A 6,174-nucleotide genomic window follows, 5' to 3' on the forward strand; every position below is an offset into this window, starting at 1 on the left:
CCAATGCCCTGGCAGGGTCCTCTGCTAAGGTAGCCCCGTATGAACTGCAATACCCCAAAAAGGGGGGCAGTCTTTTGCATGTGCGCATTTATATATGGGGGGGGGGAAATGTGGAAATAATTCAAATAGAAATAAGATACATCTCGGCCTAGTATGGAAAATTGTGACCAGGTGAGCTGCCTGCCTGCCTTGTCGGTCTGCTGTCTGGGTGCTAAGTGCAGATGAGCAACTTCTAGGTCCCTGTCCTGCTCTCCCTATCTTTAAACTGGAGCTGGATGGGAGTGCCCTTCAAATAGAGGACTGGGCTCTGCCTTCGTGCCATAGCATCACTCTGGGGCAAATGAAAAAAGCGTGCAGCTCACAGCCACCAACCATAGATTGCAACACTGCTTTTGTTTCCAGCAGCAGCTAAGGCCACTTGAAGGGTGGGGGTGGGGGTAGGGTGGGGTGGGGTGGGGGGAATGGGACACACTGGAAGATTTTATTGGTGGGGTCGGGGGGCTCACACCTGAATCCAGGCCTGGTTTGGGAACCACACTGGCAACAAGAATCTCAGCAGTGTCTTTAAAAAGAATTTCCAGAGGGTTTGCTGTGTTAATGTGTTGCAGCAAATACAACAAAGAGACTTGTGGCATTTTAATGACTAATACATCAGTTACAGTCTAAGCTTTTATGCATCTGATGAAGTGGGCTGTAGTCCACAAAAGCTTATGCCTTAAAAAAAATTGATAGTCTTTAAGATGTCACAAGACAGCTTGCTTTTTTTTTTTTAAAGAATGGGTTGGATCTAGTTGTGCTTTGAACAGACCTGTAGAAATCCATAGGACTTAAATCAGTTGTGACTTATTTATCCTATGGAATTAAATGGGTCTGCTCTTGATACAATCCAGCGTCAACCATTGGGAGAGTGAACTTAGTTTAAATCACTAGCTAACCACTGGAGGGCTGCAGAGGCTTACTTAACGTGTGTTGTGGTAGCAGCAGCACATGCAAAAACTACACTTAAAATTTTCTCTCGCTATTTGGGTATACAAGGCTCAGACTCTACTTTTACAGAAAGGAATTGCAGAATAAAATTTGGGTTAGGATCCAGTTTCTTTGCCTTGCAGCCTGATAGATAATAGCATGTAGCAACGAGTAAACCTCCCCGCTAGTTTGTTTCTGTTCTGATATAATTAGGTGAAGCACCACGGTTTCTGCTTCTTGGGGTCTTTCCAGATGGACGGCTCCCAGTGCTAACAGTTGAAAGACATTGTGCAGCTAGCTATTCTGTCTTTTCGTCCTCGGTGGATTTTGTGTGTGTGTGTGTGTATATGTGTGTGTAAAGATGGAAGAAATGGTGCACAAACATGGGACGGTTACAAGTTGATGGTGTTGTAATCTGGACCACCACCCCTTATTTATTTATTTATTTTTTATTATATATATATATATATATATATATAATATATATATTCATAAATTAAAGCAGCAAATTTTTTACCTCCCAGAACCAAAGGTGCTTCTTCAGGAGGCTTTTATGGTGCAATTGCCCTGCCTCGTATATATATGTATATATGTATATCTATATACATATACATATACATATACATATACATATACATATATATATATATATATGAGGCAGGGCAATTGCACCATAAAAGCCTCCTGAAGAAGCACCTTTGGTTCTGGGAGGTGAAAAATTTGCTGCTTTAATTTTTGTCCTTTCCGTTACAACACTCCCAAGCATTTTACACACATGATCTCAATAAGGCCTACACCAGGGGTCCCCAACCTTTTGGGACCTGTGGGCACTTTTGGGAATCTGGGAAACTGCTGTGGGCACCACATGAAATGCCTAATCAGTGGATCACTGTTTTGGCATCTATCTGTCATGTCTATGGATCTTAAACTGTGTCTTGTTTGGTAATTTTTTTTGTTTCATGTCTATTGGACACCGCAATGCCCCTTTAATAAAGGATTGTCTAATTCAGCTAATTGCTGGCAGTGCAATACAGCTAATGTTTCTTTTAGACATATGTTTTAGCAAAGTCCAGTAGCTTCTTTTTGTGGGGAGGTTATTACACAGATACGTTTTGTACTGGAACAGTCTTTGATATTCACTGATGTACACGCTCTTTTAAATTATTTACCTGCTTCATGGAAATTAACAAATGGTCAGTGTAAATGGATTCTCTGCTCCCTTTTGACAGCTAATAGCCTTATATTACGACATTGGAGGGATAAATGCTCACCTCCTATAATGCTATGGATTGAGGACCTTACAACGCTTTCAACATTTGAATGGGTGGCATATAGACGCCACCTTCAAATGGATATTTATTTGGCTATTTGGTCTGCTTTTGTTGAAGCCTATGAATAATTGATAGTTGTATGTATTTCATACAAATCCATGTGTGTGTATTTTAAAAATGGAAAAACTAAAAAAAAACCTAAAAAGATTTTTATAAATGTAAATCGTAAATGGGCATCATGTTGAGGTCCCTTGACCTATACAATGGGTCAGTATTGCCATATTAGAGTAGTGGGGGGGGGGGTCTGAGGCCAAGAGATCATGGCTTTCCTACGGTGTCCCAGTGCAGGGCTTAGGTAAGACAGCTTTCCTGTTCTGATTCTTAACTACCTGTGTTACACCCACACTCTTAATAAACCTAAGGCAGTTATTCTCAAAAGGAAGGGTGCTCCCTTGTGAATGTGAGACACCTGGGAGTGGGGTGGTGCAATGTTCCCAGGGCAGGATAGATCCAAAGGCAGATGGAACTTTTCTCCCCATCTTCTGGCAGCCAAGACTGGACGAGCTGAATGCACCCCTGCAGAGGAACCTCACTCTATATGGCGGGGATGTGTGTTTCTCTCTTACTGGCCTACCATTCCAACCTGCTTGGAGAAGAAGGGGGTTCAGAAGGGGTCTTAGGTAAAATGGGTCCCAGACCACGTGGTACTGGCAGACTGCCATTTAAAATTTCCCACAATGCCTCTGAAGTAGCATGGCCACTTATGAATCCCTCCAAAGAGGAAATGCATCACCCCCCAAAAGGAGAAAAGTGGGCAGTGATTTGCATAAATTTGCATGTGCTCATCTATATGTATAAATGCAAATTTAGAAATCATTCTGATAATTTAAATAGAAATGGAGTATATCTCACCTTACTGTGGACAACTGTGACCAGTTGATCTGTGCGCTTGCCTGTCCAGACAGTAACTGTGGGTGGACAGCAATTCTGATGGTTCTTTATTCTTAAACTGGAGTTGGACTGGACAACCCTTCAAACAGAAGATGCCTTCAAATAGAGGATGGTCCTTTGTAAAAGAGGACACATGGCCACTGAGGCATTGTGGCAAATTAAAATGGCACACACACTCGCGTACACATATACACAGTAGTGATCACCATTTCCCATAATGCCCTGGAGCATTACAGAACTATGGAGACCTTGCAGGTCCTTTACACGACGTTGTCATCCCCCAGAGCCTCTCTTGTGCTTTGCAACAATGATCACAGTTTTTTCCTAACGAGAAAAGTCTGGTATTTTTCTGAATGGTGTTATAGAACCCTCACGTATTTGTGCAATTATGCTATACCACAGCACTACCTAGTTGTTGTGTAATGGAACATATAGAAAGAGTAAGAAAACCCCCAGAAAAAAACACATGTAAAGGAGCCAATCTTAATCCCGTAAAGAATCCAGAAGCAGAAGCCTTGGTAAAGGTGTGGGTTGAAAGCTTCATGTAGAAAAGCCCATGATGTGGGCAGTTTTAAATTGTAGGCAGTTTTAAATGGGGGCTAACCCCCCCCCCCAGCTGCACAGTGCAGAGGTTCTGGGAGAACTCTCTGCCTTGGGTTGCAGATGAAATGGTGGGACCTCTGGGAGACTGAGCCGTGTTTGTCATACGATTCCCTCGTTTACACGAAGATCTCTCTGTTGCAGGGCTGGGCAAATCCTTTGTGTGCTTTGTGCAAAAAAGTAGAGGAGTGCAGAGCCTTCCCTCCTGGTGCTGGGATGACAGCTTGGGGCCCCAAAGAGGTCAGAAAGCCAGAGATGCCTGAGGCAGCATCATATGGAATCCTCCTCCCCAGCATCAGGGGTGGGGGTGGGGGGTTGACAAGTGCTGGCTGTCGGCTCTGGAAGAGTTCTGATTTTGGGATGGACTGCAAAACATCATTGGAATTCAGAGATGGTGCGAGCAACAGATGGTGAAGTGCCCTGCAGCTCTGAGGAACAGCAGTACGGGAGAGAAGAGGAAGGAGAGCAAAGAGAATTGATGCTGCCGCTCGGGTCAAGGCCGTAAGTATAGTCCTGGTATGATCCAGCACAGGCTGGCCACAATTGGAGGCAAAGTGTGCCATTTTGGGTCTGCTTCAATGGTATTTCAGGCCCTGGAATTTAAATGGCTTATAGCAGTGGGGAAATGGGAATGGGGGAAAAACTGTGAAAAAGCCAGGAAACCACCAGATGATCGGTGGTCAGGGAAAGGGATTCCCAGAGGGCCAGAAGGGGATTGGATTTGGCCCATGGGCCTGAAGTTCCACACCCCAGCTGTATTGCACCTCCCTCGCTGCCATCAACCAAGAGTGGCTGTTTACTGAAGCTGGGGTTTGAATCCCTACTCAGCCATGAAGTTCCCTGGTTGACCTTAAGACCAGTCACAGTTGCTTATGGTAGCCTACCTCACAGAGTTGTCATGAGAATAAAATGGGATGGTTCTTCCTTGTACGCTGCCCAATGCTCCTTCCATCCTACAAGGCCATCGACTCCAACCCCCTGCTCAATGCAGGAATCCAAGTCAGAGCATCCCCGACAGATGGCTGTCCAGGCTCATCTTGAATGCCTCCAGTGTGGGAGAGCCCACCACCTCCCCAGGTAATTGGTTCCATTGTCATATTGCTCTAACAGTCAGGGAGTTTTTCCTGATGTTCAGCTGGAGTCTGGCTTCCTGTAACTTGAGCCCATTATTCCGTGTCCTGCACTCTGGGATGATCAAGAAGAGATCCTGGCCTTCCTCTCTGTGACAACCTTTCAAGTACTTGAAGAGTGCTATCCTATCTCCCCTCAGTCTTCTCTTCTCAAGGCTAAACATGCCCAGTTCTTTCAGTCTCTCTTCATAGGAAAGTGCCAAAAACATTTGTGGGACACAAATGTTTTTGGCACTTTCCAAAGTAGATTACTTTCTAATCTAGAAAGTAGATTAATTTCCAGGTTAATCAATGGATGGATGAGAAGGTTTAGTACTCATAGATGAACAAGTACATAATTTATATAAACATGGAAAAGTAAGCAAAAATCAAGCAACCAGCTGGTATGGAAATAATGGGAGCAAGTGGAAGTGGTTAAACTGACAGCACTTCTGAGAAACCCACAAAAATATAAACAGACTTTGAAAGTGTTTAGTATTTGACAATTAAGTGTGCAATCCTATGCATGTTTAGATCGTAAAACCACAACTCCCAGCATTCTTCAGCCAGCCATGCTGGTGGGAATGCTGGGAGTTGTAGGCCTTCTTTTCCTGTCTAAACATGCATAGGATTGCACCCTAAGTTAGATTTTGATAAGGAGATTAAAATGGTGTTGCAGATCAAAATACGAGTTAATTACAAATGGCAAGAGGTTGGAGATAATATTTTTGCAATAAAAGTTTCTTCTTGTAAGCCTTTTTAAATGCTGTGTAGAAATGCGTGCAGCATGTATTATGCAGTATGTAAACGTAAATAATTTTACAGATAAACAGTAAGTTTAAAAAGGATGGGGTAAGCAGGATTTGCACGAAGCAGGCAGTTCACTCCAAACGCTGGCCACCCTGAGAAGACATGATAGGGTGGGGTATCCAAGCATCCATCCACCCATCTGAGTCAGTAAGGTTCTGGAGAGATGTTAGTTGGATCCAGCGATGTTTAATCAGGGGATTTATGTTGCCCTCCATCCTGCCAAAGGAAGTTACATTAGCCCAAGGCTGCTCAACATCCCTTTAAAAGACACCCGAAAACCAAGCGGGGCATATTAGATGCCATATGGACAGCAGGGCCAAGTCCCCCCCGCAGGAATGATCAATTTCACGGCGTGGAAGGGGCTGCTCACAAATCAAAGCTGTTATTTATGCCATGTTTGCCAGGGCTATATTTATGGTGCGGTGGCTGCCCAGGACTGTTTATGGAATGATTGCTTGGAAAGGGAC

The sequence above is a fragment of the Heloderma suspectum genome, chromosome 10 (assembly GCF_057233095.1).
Source record: "Heloderma suspectum isolate Gila_16-S chromosome 10, 16-S_ref, whole genome shotgun sequence".
Lineage (NCBI taxonomy): Eukaryota > Metazoa > Chordata > Lepidosauria > Squamata > Helodermatidae > Heloderma > Heloderma suspectum.